This window comes from Ovis canadensis, chromosome 11 (genome assembly GCF_042477335.2).
Source record: "Ovis canadensis isolate MfBH-ARS-UI-01 breed Bighorn chromosome 11, ARS-UI_OviCan_v2, whole genome shotgun sequence".
NCBI classification, from domain to species: Eukaryota; Metazoa; Chordata; class Mammalia; order Artiodactyla; family Bovidae; genus Ovis; species Ovis canadensis.
In genome coordinates, this window is record NC_091255.1 from 16,355,789 (window position 1) to 16,372,768 (window position 16,980).

The 16,980-nt window shown below is 46.6% G+C and overlaps 1 long non-coding RNA gene and 1 other non-coding gene across 2 annotated transcripts; one reads left to right on the forward strand and one right to left on the reverse strand.

The window, feature by feature from the left end:
- The first annotated feature begins 845 nt into the window (after positions 1–845).
- LOC138414614 (uncharacterized) lies at positions 846–15,983 on the forward strand. The gene is made up of 4 exons (XR_011246931.1): positions 846–1,009; positions 11,743–11,843; positions 12,244–12,312; positions 15,878–15,983. It is a non-coding gene; the product is annotated as an uncharacterized lncRNA (long non-coding RNA).
- On the reverse strand, positions 11,347–11,453 carry LOC138415622 (U6 spliceosomal RNA). Its single transcript, XR_011247366.1, has one exon. It is a non-coding gene; the product is annotated as a U6 spliceosomal RNA (small nuclear RNA).
- Positions 15,984–16,980: the final 997 nt, after the last annotated feature.

The window sequence follows — 16,980 nt, forward strand, 5'->3', positions numbered from 1 at the left end:
TGGTGAGAACACCCAAGGGAGGTGTTCTCCCAGTTAGCGAGGTCAGGAAAGGGCTACGAACCCCAGAAGGAGACCGCCGGAGGAAGGAGGGAGAGGAGGCAATCCCGCTTTGCCATTTCTCCATGTGGGATCAGGCAAAGCCCCACGGGATGCAACTCAGGGTCCTCGACTCCTCTCAGCAGACATCTGGGGGGCAGCTTCCACATGCCGGGAGCGTTTCCTACTTGGTGTGGCCATCCTAGCTACCTTACCCATTTGCTCTGATTAGCTATTACCCTGTGTCAGGCACCTCGTTAATTTTCATTATCACCCGTCTTCACGACTCCTCCAGGCACAAAAGAGAAAAAGGCACAGCAGAAAGACAAGGACCTCGTGCGGGGTCGCAGAGTGAGGGAGGGCCACCACAGGGCCTCCCCTGCAGCAGGGAGCCTGTGCGGTTCCTGGGCCAGCGGGCCCCCTTACTGTGAGCTGCACGTGCGCGCAAGACACACAGATGTGTGTGTGTGTACACTACTTCCCATGACAGACGTGGCTGTTTCTGAAAGACGAAGCACAAGGGATGTTTTGCGAACTGAATTACATTATTTACCTGGGGAGTTGACTTCAAAAAGAAATTTAGTGGGCGATGATAGGATGAGGCTGTTGGAAAATGTGACCCTGTCTTTGGGTCTGTAGGTTTTTATGGTTGAGATTTTACTTAAAGCAGGAGCTGCACGGCCCCGCCTCCCCCACCCCTCCCACCCACCCTGTTTGCTGCTGTCACGTGTCCGCTGCAGGAGGCTGGGTGTCCTGTCGTTGTTTGCAGTGGGGCAAGGTCCTCAGCTGGCTCTTGGCCTAGGTCGGTTGGGGGTGGGGTGGTTGGAGGCGCCAACAGCGCTCAGGACTGGCGTCAAGGTGGTGCCCGGGGCCCAGGTTTTTGCTTTCTCCCTGCTGCTCAACAAGGCCCCCCAGCTCAGCACCCACGGAGGAGCTGGTCTTTTCTGCCCGGCCTGATTTGAGAGACTGCAGGGTGAGCTAACATAGTAAAGCTAGAGAAAGGGGTGCTTCCAGGTCTAGATATGTGTCCTTCGGTTTCTTCCCTCGGATGGGTGGGAGGAGCAAGCCACCAGCCCAGCGTGGGTTTCCGTCAACCCCGGGGGAGCTAAGCGGTCACCCTGCCCGCCTGTCGGCTCGCCCTCATTCCTGGGGAGCAGCTCTGGGGCCAGCGGCCCAGCCATGGGCTGGCCTTTGCTCTCTTCTATGGTCCAGCCTGCCCCTCCCAGAACGTCCCCACTGGGACTACCCAGGCAACAAAGGGTCCCTGGAAGGGGGTCCGCTCCCTCACTCCTGGGAGCAGCAGAGCCAGCAATCTGCAGCTGCGGGCAGCTGAATGCTGGGCTGGGAGGGCTTTGCCGCCAGCTCCCAGGAGGACCAAGCTCGAGGGTGAGGACTGGGGCCATGTACCGGAAAGCTCCCTCCAAGAGGTAACAGATGGTGGAAAAGGAAGGTAAGATTTTAGGAGGGAGGGCTTCCTGGGTGGGCCACTGGTTAAGAATCCACCTGCCAATGCAAGGAATGCAGGTTCGATCCCTGGTCCGCGAAGATATCACAAGCCCTGGGGCAACCAAGCCTGTGGGCCACCACTACTGAGTCTGCGCGCCTAGCACCTGTGCTCTGAAGCAAAGGGACCTCCTGCAGAGAGAAGCCGGCACTGCAGCGAGAGAGCAGTCTCCACTCTCCACACAGCCGTAAATAGGTGATAAATGAAATTTAAAAGTTACGTAAGGAGGGACAGTCGTGTTTTCAGCATCTACTCTATACCAGGAACTGTATAAGGTGCTTCCCCATGCTGACTGCTCTTCACAGCAGCCTAATAAACCGGATACTGTTTATTATCACACCCAGGCCCAGCAGCTCGGGCATGCAAACAGTGGCGGCATGCGGGGCCCTGGGCTCAGAAGGAGCCCTGCACTCAGTTTAATACTCTGCTGTCAACACCTGGAAATCCATCATCGTTTTTTAGCAGGGTGTTGTGTGTTTTTTTGGGCTCCAAAATCACTGCAGATGGTGACTGCAGCCATGAAATTAAAAGACGCTTACTCCTTGGAAGAAAAGTTATGACCTACTTTGGACACCTCATGTGAAGAGTTGACTCATTGGAAAATACTTTGATGCTGGGAGGGATTGGGGGCAGGAGGAGAAGGGGACGACCCAGGATGAGATGGCTGGATGGCATCACGGACTCGATGGACATGAGCCTGAGTGAACTCTGGGAGATGGTGATGGACAGAGAGGCCTGGCGTGCTGTGATTCATGGGGTCGCAAAGAGTTGGACACGACTGAGCGACTGAACTGAACTGAACTGAACCTAGATAGCATATTCAAAAGCAGAGACATTACTTTGCCGACTAAGGTCCGTCTAGTCAAGGCTATGGTTTTTCCAGTAGTCATGTATGGATATGAGAGTTGGACTGTGAAGAAGGCTGAGCACCGAAGAATTGATTCTTTTGAACTGTGGTGTTGGAGAAGACTCTTGAGAGTCCCTTGGACTGCAAGGAGATCCAACCCGTCCATTCTGAAGGAGATCAGCCCTGGGATTTCTTTAGAAGGAATGATGCTGAAGCTGAAACTCCAGTACTTTGGCCACCTCATGCGAAGAGTTGACTCATTGGAAAAGACTTTGATGCTGGGAGGGATTGCGGGCAAGAGGAGAAGGGGACGACCCAGGATGAGATGGCTGGATGGCATCACGGACTCGATAGATGCAAGTCTGAGTAAACTCCGGGAGTTGGTGATGGACAGGGAGGCCTGGCGTGCTGCGATTCATGGGGTTGCAGAGTCAGACATGACTGAGCAACTGAACTGAACTGAACTGTGTGGTTTCCATGTGTGCTTCTTACACTGGGCCCTGCAAGTTTGGTACCAGTCCTGACCATCCTGTTTACAGTCAAGGAGACCCAGGACTGTCCCTAATCTGCCCAAGGTCACAGCTGGGAAGCGGCGGACTTAGTACTTGGACCCAGGGATGTCCAACTCTCAAGACCACCCTCTCCAGCCCGCCATGGGGTTGCATCCAGCAGGGTCTGTGGTACATCAGCCAGGTCCCTCGATGGGCAGCAGCAGTGTTGCTTGAGGGCTTGTTAGACCCTCTGGGGGAATGGCCTGTGTTCTAACAAGCCCTTCAGATGATGCTGATGTAACTCAAGCTTGAGAGGCTCTGAGCTCAAAGACGGTAGCTAACAGCGAAAAGCAGAGCACAGTGAGGGAAGGACATGCAGATGGAGAGGGTGTGCATGGTTTGTGGGGGCTGTTCTGCTGTGAACAGGCTGGTCAAGGCCAGCTCGGTGAGAGGCGATCCTTGAACCCAAGGGTGGAGGAGATGAGGGGTGCTCTGTGGACTCATGGTGGGGGGCAGGAGCCAGGAAGAGGCAAGGACCAGCCTGAGGCCCGAGGGTGGGAAGGTGCCCGGTGGGCCTGAGGCACAGGATGGAGGCCCTGGGGTCCCAACACACGTGGCTGGGGTGAAGCCTCATTCCCTGGGTCACCAAGCCTTGGCCTCCAGCCCCCCTGTCTCGTTTATTCCACCCATGTGACTGCTGCCGGGGGAAACAGTTTCTGCACAGTTACCCAGAAGAACGTGTGAGGGGCCGTTTTTCCCGACAGGCAATCTTGCTTTTCAAGGGGGAGGCGCGAGGGCCCACCTGGAGGTGGGATTCGTGGACGAATCAATCGAGACTCACTTAGAAATGAGGCTCCTTGGCCTAGGTCTTCAGCGTGGCTTTCTCACTTTCTGGCTGGGGGAGCAGGAGAGCTGCTGAGAAGAGGCCAGGAGACGTTTCCAGCAGGTCTCAAGACTGCCTGGGGCCCCAACAAGTAACTCAGGGAGTTCCAGCTCTGACTCTGCGGCTTGGGCAGCAGGTCTGCAGGCGTAAGGGTTTTCTTAAAATTTCGGGGCCAAACTTGTGCCCCAGCGTGACATTCCAGAAGGAAAGGGCTGACAGAATAGACCGGCGTTGGCTCAGTCTCTTCCTCGGGAGGGACTGTGATTCTGGCGTCCACAAGGCGCCTTTGTCTCGCTCCCTTTGTCGTCTCGTTGCTAGCATCAGCCCTTGTGCAGAATCTGCTTCTCCCATCAGTGCAGGGTGAGGAGATCTTGGACTTAAAGGCAGTGGTGGAGGAGTGGAGGAGTGAGGGAGTATTAGAGTGAATGGCAGAGGACTTCCTGGTGATCCAGGGACTAAGACTCTGCCTCCCAGTGCAGGGGACGTGGCGTCGATCCCTGGCCACGGGACCAAAACCCCACATGCCTCAGGGCGACTAAGCCCGAGTGCTCCAGTACTGAGCCCGGGTACCACAACTAGAGAGAAGCCCAGATATCGCAATGGAAAGCTCCCACGCGCTGCAGCAAAGACCCTCTGTGTGACGACTTAGACCCGACGCAGCCAAGTAAGCAAATATAAAAAATGAGTGAAAGATGTTTAGACTTGGTTAAGGATTGATGTTGGGAGGGGGCGTGATGGGGAAGGGAAATGGGAAAGAAACTTCCAAGTTGGAGACCTGGATATATTCAGTTCAGTTCAGTTCAGTCGCTCAGTCGTGTCCGACTCTTTGGGACCCCATGAATCGCAGCACGCCAGGCCTGCCTGTCCATCACCAACTCCCGGAGTTCACTCAGACTCACGTCCATCGAGTCAGTGATGCCATCCAACCATCTCATCCTCTGTCGTCCCCTTCTCCTCCTGCCCCCCAATCCCTCCCAGCAACAGAGTCTTTTCCAATGAGTTACCTCTTCGCATGAAGTGGCCAGAGTACTGGAGTTTCAGCTACAGCATCATTCCTTCCAAAGAAATCCCAGGGCTGGTCTCCTTCAGAATGGATTGGTTGGATCTCCTTGTGGTTCAAGGGACTCTCAAGAGTCTTCTCCAACACCACAGTCCAAAAGCATCAATTCTTCAGCACTCAGCCTTCTTCACATTCCAACTCTCACATCCATACATGACCACTGGAGAAACCATAGCCTTGACTAAACGGACCTTTGTTGGCAAAGTAATGTCTCTGCTTTTGAATATGCTATCTAGGTTGGTCATAACTTTTCTTCCAAGCAGTAAGCGTCTTTTAATTTCATGGCTGCAATCATATTAGCTGACATTTAATTGGGTGCTGATTCTATATTAGAAAGCATATCAAATGCACTCTGTGCACTGTCCCATTTAATTCCTCATTATACCCATTTTATAGATGTGAAAACCAAGCCTCAGCTAGGGAAAGCACTTGCCTCAGGTCACGGAGTTAGTAAGTGGTTGTCTTGAGAAAACCCAAACCTGACTGAATCCATGACACCTGTGGTCCGCAAACCTTAGCATATATTAGAATCACCTGGAACACCTGTTCTGCTGGAGATGACTGTGCCCAGAACTAGAGTTTCTGGTTCAGCGTTCTGCATTTCTATCAAGTTCCCGAGTGATGCTGAGGCAGTTGGTCCAGGGACCACGGTAACAGCAGCCCAGTAACGAGGCCGTGCTCTGGGATCCGGATCAGCGTCTCATCCTGATGTCAGCTGGCTCCCTCTCTGAAAGTCTGGCCGAGTTGGTCATCAGCGGTGTCTGAACTTCAGCTTTTTCAAAAAAAGCCCCGAGTGTTTCTAATGTACGCTAAAGATGAGAACCACTGCCCTAAACCCTGTCGCTAGGGAATGTAGGAGGAAGAGCAGGTTTCTGGAGGAAAGAATGGTCCCTTTTCACTAATATACAGAAACATAATGACTTGTGCTTTCAAGCTCAAAATCCCCAGCATTACGAGCCAATCTGCTTAGGCCCAGCTAGATGCTAATTGAGTTTCCTCTCCGGGCAGGGCTCTTGCTCGCTCTGTACAGCCTTTCCAACGAGCTGAGTGTGGGCTGATTGGGGCCACTCAGTTGGTGGGAAATGACAAGATGGAAATCCATTGAGGAATTGATGACAGGTATCCTTGCAACTGGGCATTTTTCTTATGAGTAACAATCTCTGGTGATTTCATTCAAGTTTGCAGCAGCATGTTTTATGACCAAAGCCCTTGCATAATTATGCAATGGAAATGTATTTGAAATTGCTTAAGTGGTTATATATAGGTAGGATTTGCTCAGGAATTTGAGGTACTTTTAAGAAGTCCATATTCAGTTGGATTACCTTTGAAATGTGCTTTGGAAATTGGCATTTACCGTTCCCAGTTCAGTGCTGGGAAAGAGGAGGGTGCTTTTTAACCTAAAAGCCATAGTGCTTTTCAGAGGACTGGCATTAATGGTTTTCAGGGATTATTAACTTGTACCTAGTGATTAATTTTTAGGAAATAACAGGGAGGCTTGTGACTACTGCCTGAAAGTACCAAGACAGTAAACAGATGAGCAAATAGAACAAGGCAAGTTGGAGGTCTCAATTCACTGGCTCTCACCAAGATTAAAAAAAGTGATGATGCTGACTGGATGAAGGAAAAAGAAGAGAAATTGGAAACAGGGAGTGGTGGAGCCGCAGGTTTGGAGCTGCAGAAGACATCTAGACCAGGACTGAAGTTCAAGGCCTTCAGAAGTCTAGATGAGTAAGGGACCAATACACACCCCACCTAGAGAGGCATCTGACCGCTCCATCCACGAATGAGGCCCAAAGCTGCCAAATCACTCAAGTTTTCAAGATAAGGCAGAGATCAAGACTTTAATATAAACTTTCCCAATTTTCAAAGACTTGCTTAAATACAATAAATACTGTGTCAGCCAAATCAATCTGTGGGCTGTATTCAGACCACATCAAGGATCTTGTCCAACCCCATTATTTCACGAAGGCGGAAACATGGCCTAGAGGGTTTACTTGGTTATTGATTTAAATAAAGACAGTCAACTCAGAGCTCCTTTGCCTTCAAAGCACTCACAGGCTGGTGAGAAAAGGCAGGGAACAGGGGTGGGCTCTGCTGAGTGGTCCGGGAGGCTGTGAGGATGGAAACAGGGTAGTCTTATGCAACCTGGGATCAGAAAGGACTTCCCTCTGGAGAGGAAGTCTTAGCTGAGTCTTGACGGAACAATAAGGGTCAGTTACTCGGAACGGTGGTGTTGGGAAAGAGGTCAGCTTCAGCCGAGACCTAGGGACATGTCTGGTTGGAGAAATGCAAGAGGCTGTGAGACTGAACCCAGGTAAGATCCTGGGTGGGCCACTAGCAGATTTTGATGTAGCTGAAACTCTAGCCCACACCCCAAGATATGCCTTCACTGTGGCGCGAGAGGAAGATGAGTCGAGTGTCCAAGCATCTGAGAGTGGAGGTTGGCCAAGCCCGGAGAGGACGGTGAAAATGTCAGGTGATGAAGTATAGTTTCAGCTTTTCCTTTTTTCCTACTTGCTCTGAAATGAGCATTCCGAGCGTTGCCATCATAACCCCTGAAAGGCTGCCTGATTCTTCCACGGAGATGGCTCATTCTGCTTTTTATAGCTCCTGGCGCTTTGAGTGGATGGATCTTTACATTTCAATAATCAACATGATTTCCCTTCGGTAACCTTAGCATCCATTGCAAGAGATGCTTTCTTTTCCAGCCCTGATGCCTTAGAATTTGAACGAAGGCAAGAGGAGGGAATTCAAATTGTTTCTCTGTGCTATCACGTGTTTGCGGCAGGGTTGGGGGGAAGTTTCTTTTTCTTCTCATACCGTTACTCTACGAGGGACCGTAGATTTGGACAGGAACAAAGGTTGTGCTATTTCCCCCTTAGATCAGCTGTCTCTGTGGCATCTCTGAGGTTTTGAGGCCCCACTGTTTCCAGTGTTTTGTCGGTACTGGGATAGACTTCTGGGATTCAGGCTCCAACCCTGCCCTCATAAAGTTTACAATCTTGTGGAGAGCCATGTGTGGTCAAAGTCATAACGGGGTTAAAAATAGGGGCCTCAAAATGTACATTCAGGGAACAGAGAGTTAGATTACCTTTAGTCTTGGTGAAACTGAGTCCACCAGCAAACATCTTGACTTGCCATGTATTTTTCTTTTAAACTATAATGCAGAAGTCATCATTTCAACCACTTTCAAGTGTACAATTCAGTGATTTTTTTTTTTAGCATCAATGTTTTGCGACTATCACCACCAGCCAATGATAGAACATAATCAGTACCTGCCAAAGAAACCCCACACTCCTTAAACCATCACTCCCATTTCATCTTCTCCCAGCTCCTGACCCACACTAATCTGCTTTCTATCTGTATGGATTTTCCTACTCTGAACGTTGCATTGAAATGTGTGGATTTTTGGGTCTGGCTTCTTTCACTCAGCAGCTTCCAAGTTTCATCCATGTCGTAGCATGAATCAGTACTTCATTGCTTTTTATGGATGAATAATATTCCACTGCATAGATATATCACATTTTGATTATCCATTCATCAGTGATGGACATAGAGCTTGTTACCATCTTAGCCATTGTGAATAACACCACTATGAGTATTTGCGTACAAATTTTTGTTTGGACATCTGTTTTCAGTTCTTAGGGAGAATAATTTCTGGGACATGTGGAAATTCTATGTTTAACTTTTTGAGGAAATGTCAAATTATTTTCCACAGTGGTTGCAACATTTTACATTCTCACCAGCAAATCATGAGGGTTGCAATGTCTTCACATCTTCACCGACACTTAATATCGTTTGCCTTTTTGATGATTTATAATCATTCCAGTGGGGGTGCAGTGGTATCTCACTATAGTTTTGATTTCCCTAGTGACTAATGACGTTGCATCTCTTGATGCACCTATTGGCCATTTGTATATGTCCTTTGGAGAAATATCTCTTCAAAGCCTTTGTTATTTAAAAATGGGATTGTCTTTTTGTTGTTGAGTTATAAGAGCTATTGATATATTCTGGATACTAGACTTTTATTCATATGTATGCTTTACAAGTATTTTCTTCCATTTAAACTTAATTTTTAAATTTTTTAAATTAAAAATTTTGGAGGGCTGTACAGCATGAGAGATCTTCATTCCCTGACCAAGGATGAAATCTGTACCCCTGCAGTGGAAGCAAAATTTTAACCACTGGGACCGCCAGGGAAGTCCAGATTTTTTCCTCTGGAACACACAGAAGTGCGTTGTCTTTTTATTGGATTGGCCAAAAAAAATTTGTTCAGGTTTTTCTGTAAGTTGTTATGGAAAAGCCCAAATGAATTTTTTGGCCAACCCAATATTTTCTTGATAGTGTTCTCTGATACATGAGTTTAAATTTTTTATTGAAGTATAACTGACTTAGAGTATTATATTATTTTCAGGTATACAACAGCGATTTGGTATTTTTTATACATTATAAAATGATCACCATAAGGGTAATTACCATCTGTCATCATATACAGTTACTGAAATATTATTGACTATATCCCTGTGTTGTACATTACTTTGCTGTGACATTTATTTCATAACTAGAATTTCATACCCCTTAATCTCCCTCACCTATTTTCGCGTATCCCCCCAGTCCTTCCTTTCTGGTAACCACCAGTTTGTTCTCTGTGTCGATAACCCTGTTTCTGCTTTACGTTTGTTCATTTTGCTTTTCAGATTCCACACCAAAGTGAAATCACTGGGTCTTTCTTGAAAAGTTTTTACTTTGATGAAGTTTACTTTGTATTTTCTTTTATTGGCTTGTGCTCTTGGTGTTATATTTAAGAAACTGTTGCTTAATCCAAGGTCACAAATATTTATACTTATGTTTTCTTCCAAGAGTTCAATAGTTTTAGCTCTTATATATAGGTCTTGGACTGATTTTGAATTAACTTTGGTTTATGCCATGAGATAGGCATCCAACTTCATGCAAAAGCGTGTGGATATCCCATTCCTAGCAACATTTCTTGATAAGACTATTCTTTTACTAATGAATGGCCTTGGCTTCCTTGTCACAGAACAATTGGTCACACATAGATGTATGGGTTTATTTCTGGGTTTTCAGTTTTATTCCATTGACCTATATATGATAACTCAGTTAGTAAAGATTCTGCCTGCAATGCAAGAGACCACAGTTCAATTCCTGGGTCGAGAAGATCCACTGGAGAGGGAATGGGCTACCCACTCCAGTATTCTTGGGCTTCCCTTGTGGCTCAGGTGGTAAAGAATCTGCCTACAATGTGGGTAGACCTGAGTTCAGTCCCAGGGTTGGGAAGGTCCCCTGGAGAAGGGACTGGCTACCCACTCCGGTATTCTGCCTGGAGAATTCCATGGACTATATTGCCCGTGCGGTCGCAAAGAATCAGACATGACTGCACGATTTTCACGTCACTTCACTTCAAGTATGTATCCTTTTGACAGTACCACGGTGTTGGGTTATTGTAGCTTTGTAGCAAGTTTTGAAATTGGAAAGTATGAGATCCTCACTTTTGTTCTTTTTCAAGGTTGTTTAAGCTATATGGGGTCCCCTGAAATTTCACGTGAATTTAAGGATAAGCTTATTCATTTCTGCAAAGAAAGCAGTTAGATTTTTTTATATAGATTGCACTGAAGCTGTACAACATTTTGGAGAATTTTGCATCTTAACATTAAGTCTTCCAATCCATGAACACATGATCTCTTTCCATTTATTTAAGTTTTATTTAATTTTTTCAACAACATTTTGTAGTTTTCAGAGTACAACTCATATGCTTCTTTGGTTCGATTTATTCCTAACCAAAGATTTATTTGGTTATTTTATTCTCTTTGATGCTTTTGTGAAATGAATTATTGTCTTAACTTCCTTTTTGAATTGTTCACTGCTAGTGTAGAGAAGTACAACTGATTTGCGTGTATTGATCCTGCAATGCTGCTGAACTTGCTTATTAGCTCTAATTGTTTTTGGTGTTGGAGTGTGTGAATTCTTTAGCGGTTTCCATTTGTAAGATCAGATCATCTATAAATAGAGATAGTTTTACTTTCCCCTTTCCACCCTGGATCACTTTCCCCCTTACCTAACTGCCCTGGCTAGAACTTCTAGTACAATGTTGATTAGAAGGGGGCGGAAGTGAGCTTGTCTGTCTACTTCCTGAACTTAGGGGTAAAGCATCAGGCTAAGTGTGACATTAGCAGAGAGTTTTTTCTGGAGTTGAGCTGCAGAAGTTGCTTGTATATTTTTGAGATTAGTTGTTTGTCAGTTGCTTCATTTGCTATTATTTTCTCCCATTCAGAAGGCTGTCTTTTCACCTTGCTTATATTTTCCTTTGTTGTGCAGAAGCTTTTAATTTTAATTAGATCCCATTTGTTTATTTTTGCTTTTATTTCCAGTATTCTGGGAGGTGGATCATAGAGGATCCTGCTGTGATTTATGTCTGAGAGTGTTTTGCCTATGTTCTCCTCTAGGAGTTTTATAGTTTCTGATCTTACATTTAGATCTTTAATCCATTTTGAGTTTATTTTTGTGTGCAAAAATATGGAACGCTTCACGAATTTGCGTGTCATCCTTGCGCAGGGGCCATGCTAATCTTCTCTGTATCGTTCCAATTTTAGTATATGTGCTGCCGAAGCGAGCACTAGCAGAGAGTTTTTTGTAGATGGCTTTACAAAGGGTGAGGAAGTCTCCCTTCCTCTCCTAGTTTGTTGGGTGTTTTCATCATGAAAATGGGTAAGGTTTTTTCCCCTAAGGGATTTGTCTGTGTCTACTGTAGGTTTTTCCCCAGTAATATGGTACTGGGTGCATGATCAAGGTCCAGTAAACACTTACTGAGTTAATGATGTGGGTGCCACGGCCCTGACCCAGCAGTGTTGCTGCGTGGTTTAGAGGTGTTGTGGTTCTGTGCCATTGGTCTGCTGTTGTTTCTAGGACATCGAAGTTGGATTGCCCCCAGTCATCACCATTCTCTCTCTCCCAGCGGTCCTTTTGACCTACAACAACCTCTTGGAAGTGGCTGCCCAGGGGCTCAGGTAGGTGAACGTCCTCAGGTCAACCAGAACTGACAACTATACAGAAATGCAGTGACCTTGGCCTTTGCAACATTTGGGCTAGCTAAACCAGACAGCAGATCTTTGCCTTCCAAATGTGCGGGTCTAAATGTTAATGTCAAATCCCAAGTGCATTGTGCATTAGAAAGCTATAAAGAGTTAATTCCCAGAAGTCACTCCTATTAATCTTGGTGTCTGGATGAAAACTGAATTGGGGACCTCAATTACCTGATCGCGCCTCACACAGCCTTAGCTGGCAGTAATATTGATGAGGATGGCAATCATTTCTCTCACTTGGAGACCCGATTGCAATCCCATCCTAGGCAATCTGCCCTTCAAGTGCATCTGGAAGTGGGCATTATTCTCTTTTCTTCTGTTGTAGAAGGAGTTTTTTGTTCCTGAATCTTTAACCCCTTATTCTCCATGACACAGCCCTAGTTGACTGAAGAAGGTAAGTAACATCACACTTTTGAATCACCTTTCACATTTCAGGAAGCACTTTGATGTTATCTTGTTTCAACCAATCCTCAACACTGCTCAATAATTAGAGGTGTCCATGCCCATTTTCAGGTGAGGAAACTGAGGGTTTTTAACTTACCTACCTGCCTGCATCCTCCAGATGGTAAGGGCCAGAGAGATGGGACTCACATTGACTTTCTGGCCCACGGTGTGCTTGTTCTCTATGCTACAGAGGGCTTCATGAAACAGGTGTAGATGTTTTCAAAAAACCGCAGACCGAAAAGACCAAGCCTTTTTCTTGGTTCAGGGTTTGTGGGGGGTGTGTGTGTGTGGGGGGGGGGGTGAAGAGCAAAGTCTCATTGAAAAGCTTACATGGGAGGACAAAGAAGGATTTTGAAGTGGGGACCGAACTGGGCACTCGGAGCATCGAAAACCAAACCTCTCCACCTTGCAAGCAGCAGTTAGCTCCCTGGACCTCCATTTCTCCACAGTCCACCTGTGCGGACCCTGTCGTCTGTCCCCCGGTGACTGATTGGCGGCATGGTTTTGATCCTAAGCCATCTGGCGCGCATCTGGTCACCTCTCTAAATGGTGAGCGTGCGGTCAGAGGGCATGAATTCCTCTGAGCAAGTCTCTAAGCAAAATGAGTCGTGGAAGCAAATCCTCATCAAAAATAGTTAAGCACTGGTGACAAAGGCCGTGCACCTGAGAAAAGATGAGGGGCCTCTGCCGGGCTGTGTTCTGAGAGCAGTTTTATGCTTCCTTTCCCCCTTTGCCTTCTGTCATTGAACAGAGGGCAAGAGGATGTGGATGAATGCAGTGGAAAGAAAGTGATGGAATCCATTCATTCATTTATCCTTTTGCACTTAATCCTACATTTCTTCACCCAGTAAACGTGCAGGAGGCATCTGCTGTGTGTTGGGGTCTTTGCGGGGCACTGGGGATGCAGCAGTGAGCAAGGCAGACTTGGCCTTTGCCTTCGTGAAACTTGTAGTCTAGTAGAGGAAGAAAAACAAAAATAAATAGGCACATAAATACAGATGAAGGGAAAGTACCCGGAGGAAGAGACACAAGACCCTAGAGAACAAAAGAGGGAGGCTTAATTGAATCCAATGATTGGAAAGACATCGATTTTAGGACATGACAGGTAAGTTCTATTTTAAATATGAGAAGAAAGCTATCTTGGAGCAGAGGAAGAGGTTAAGGGGGAGAAGAGTTTTCCACACAAAAGCATAGCACACGCAAAGACCCTGGGGTGGCAAAGAAATTACTGTCTTCAAGAAAATTAAAGGAACCCTGTACGGCTAATATATAGGCAGTAAGGAGAGGGGTAGGAGGTGAGGTCAGAGAGGTAGGTAGGGCTTGATCAGGCAAGGTCTTGATTTTTCCTCCCCAGTTTCTCACTCCTTGCATCCCAGTGAGATCATAGAAAAATGCATCTAATGGGAAGACATCAAAGTCAACGGAAACAGGACAAAGGGGAAGGGAACAGCTGAAAGACTGAATTATCGGTCTCACTTCCTCTCTCCTCCATATTCTGCATCCATACATTTGCCATGGCCTCTGGAATTCAGGCTTGACCTTCTGACTTTCTTTGGCCAATGATATGGGAGGGCAACAAAGCCTGGAAATATGCTGGCGCAAATGAGTATAGTTCCTTACACTTCTTGGAGAAGGAAATGGCAACCCACTTAGTATTCTTGCCTGGAGAATCCCATGGACGGGGGAGCCTGGGGGGTTGCAAAGAGTCGGACACGACGAGCGACGTCACTTTCACTTTCCTTACGCTTCTACCTTTGTTATTAAAAGAACAGGCCTTGGGGAGTTCAAGGAAGATGAGAGATACCTGGAGCAGATCTGGACACACCTTGAAGCCTGGAGTCAAACCCTGCTAAGTGAAACGTGTGCCATTGAGTTGTTTGTTTGACCTTTGAGTTTTGGGAAAGGTTTGTTACACAGCATTATTATAGCTGACCAATACAAGCAGGGTAGTGAGAACTTTTCTGAGGAATGATTGACAGAGATGGGATACTTATCTGGAGAACAGAAGATCAAAAAGGAACTGAGATCTGTCACATGACAGAAGGATTAGGTTTATTTCATGTGATCCTAAAGCATACGGATGAGATCAGCATGGATTTACAGGAAGGCAGGTTTACCTCTACTCAGGGAATAACTTTTCATTGATTCAAATGCCAGGAAAACGGCATGGATTATCTCAGGATGGCATGGAAGTAACAATGTAGTGCCTACTATGTGCCAAAGACTCTCATATTTTTTTCTTTTATTTTGTGATAATTTCCACCAAAAAAAAAAAAAATCTGTAAGACAAGGATTATTTTAAAGATACGGGAATTGAGGCTCAGAGAAAGTAAGACTCTTGCAGAAGTCTGTGCATAGCCAGGATATTACAAGGCAGGATTTGAACCAAGGTCTATCTGACCCTAAACTCCAGCTGTTGGAGACACACGTTTCCAGAGCTGGCTTCAGGAAGATTCAAGAGCTGAATGGGGACTGATGCCCAAAGCCTGGGCCCCCAAGCCATTCCTGCTCCAGGATTTGGCAAGCTTTTGCTACAGGAGCTAGGGGTGAGGAGGGGAGAGGAAAGGAGAAATGTAGCAAGTTTTTCCTGAAGCTCCATTTTTTCCATTTAAATGGCTTCTCTTTATTCTGATATTCTATCTTGTCAATTGTTCTTTTGTTAAATCAAATAATGATGTTAGTTTTAAAAAATTGTTTTAATTTCGCAAAATAAAAGGGCTTCCCAGGTAACACTAGTGGTAAAGAACCAGCCTGCCAATTCAGGAGACATAAGAGACGCAGGTTCAGCCCCTGGGTTGGGAAGATCCCCTGGAGGAGGGCATGGCAACCCACTCCTATATCTTTGTCTGGAGAATGTTATGGACAGAGAAGCCTGGTGGGCTACAGTCCATAGGGCTGCACAGAGTCCAACACGACTGAAGCGACTGAGCACACAGCCAGCAATGTGAAAAATGTCAGCTTGGCCAGTCTCCCAGCTATTTGGAGATGATATAGGCTGTGAAATAGAAAAGTCTAGAAGCCACTCTCTGGACAACTTCCAATGTCTTTTTCAGCTCTGAACTTTAGCAACGTTTTAAAGAAAACTCTACAGGTCAAGTGACAGGCTCCGTGGGCCTCGGGAACCTGCCTTGGCCTGTGGTTGCCCAGGTCGAGGGACGGATGCAGGGCTGGCTGCCTTCAGCCTGCTCGTGTCTCCTGTGGGCCCATTTTGCCAATCCAATGCACAGGTCACCGTGTCGCATCCGTAACAGTCTCCATCAGGGTTACGGTGGAGAGGGTGTGGCTTGCTGAGGTGCCCAACCAGGCGAAGACCCCCGTGAGGCGGCTCAGTGGAGCAGCGCTGTGCTCCTGAGATCTCCTGGCAGAAAGCTCACCCTCCTCGCCCATCCCTCAGGCCGGGGGTAGGGCGGGCTGTGCTGGGGGCTGGCTCTTCGCTGCAGATGGAGGTGGTTAGGAGGGGCTTCTGGGAGACTTCAGTCCTGACTCCTCTTCCTCCTTCTTCTTTTTAAAAACAGCCTGCGCGCCACAGCTAGCATCCATGTGCCACAGGGAAAGACTGTGCAGCAAAGACCCGATGCAGCCAGATAAAAATCAGACATAAAAATAAAGGGCATGATTCAATTGTTTTCATTCATTCACGAGTGTGTGCAGCTATCACCACAACTTTAGGACATCTTTCTGACCTCAAAGAGACACGCATCCCCATGAAGAATTGCTTCCCTCTTCCCCACCTCTACTCTGCATCTCTTGGCCCTAAGCAGCTGCTACTCTCCTTTCTGTCTCTATAGACGTCCCTAGTCTGAACATTTCCTACAAATGGAATCAAACACCATGTGGTCTTTTGTGACTGGCTTCTTTCACTTAGTATAACAGTTTTAAGGTTCATCCAAGCTGTAACATGTATCAACGCTTCATTAATTTTTAGATTTTATTGTTTAGAGGCATTTTAGGTTCACAGTAAAACTGAGGAAAAAGTATAGCTTCCATATACCTCCTGGCCCCCTCCCCTGCACCCACAACCTTCTCTACTCTCAAATCTGCTACCAGATTTGACATTCACTGTCAAATATAAATGCATTTACTTCATTCAATGTATTTACTATAACCGATGAACTGGTACTGACACCTCACCATCACGACTTTGACAGATGCATAACGACGTGTATCTACCTTCTCTTTGTATAGTCGTATGAATAGGTCACCCCTAAAAATGCTCTGCGTTCCTCCTATTCACTCCTCCCTCCCCTTAACCCCAGGCAACCACTGATCTTTTTACTGTCTCCATAGTCTTGTCTTTTCCAGAGTGCCACATAGCTGGAATTACAGAGCACATAACCTTGTCAGCACGTTCCTCTTTCCTTTAGGAACGTGTCTTTTCATGACTTGTTAGGTCATTCATTTTTATGGTTGACTAATATTCCACCGAATGGATGCACCACACTTTATTTATCCACTCAGTTACTGAAGGATAACTTGATTGCTTCCAAGCTGGGGCAATAATGAATACAGCTGCTATACTAATGTATATTATGATTATCTTGCTTATCCTTTCATCAGCTGATGAATATTTGGATAGTTCCCACCCCTTCTGGCTACTGTAAATAGCGCTACTATAAAC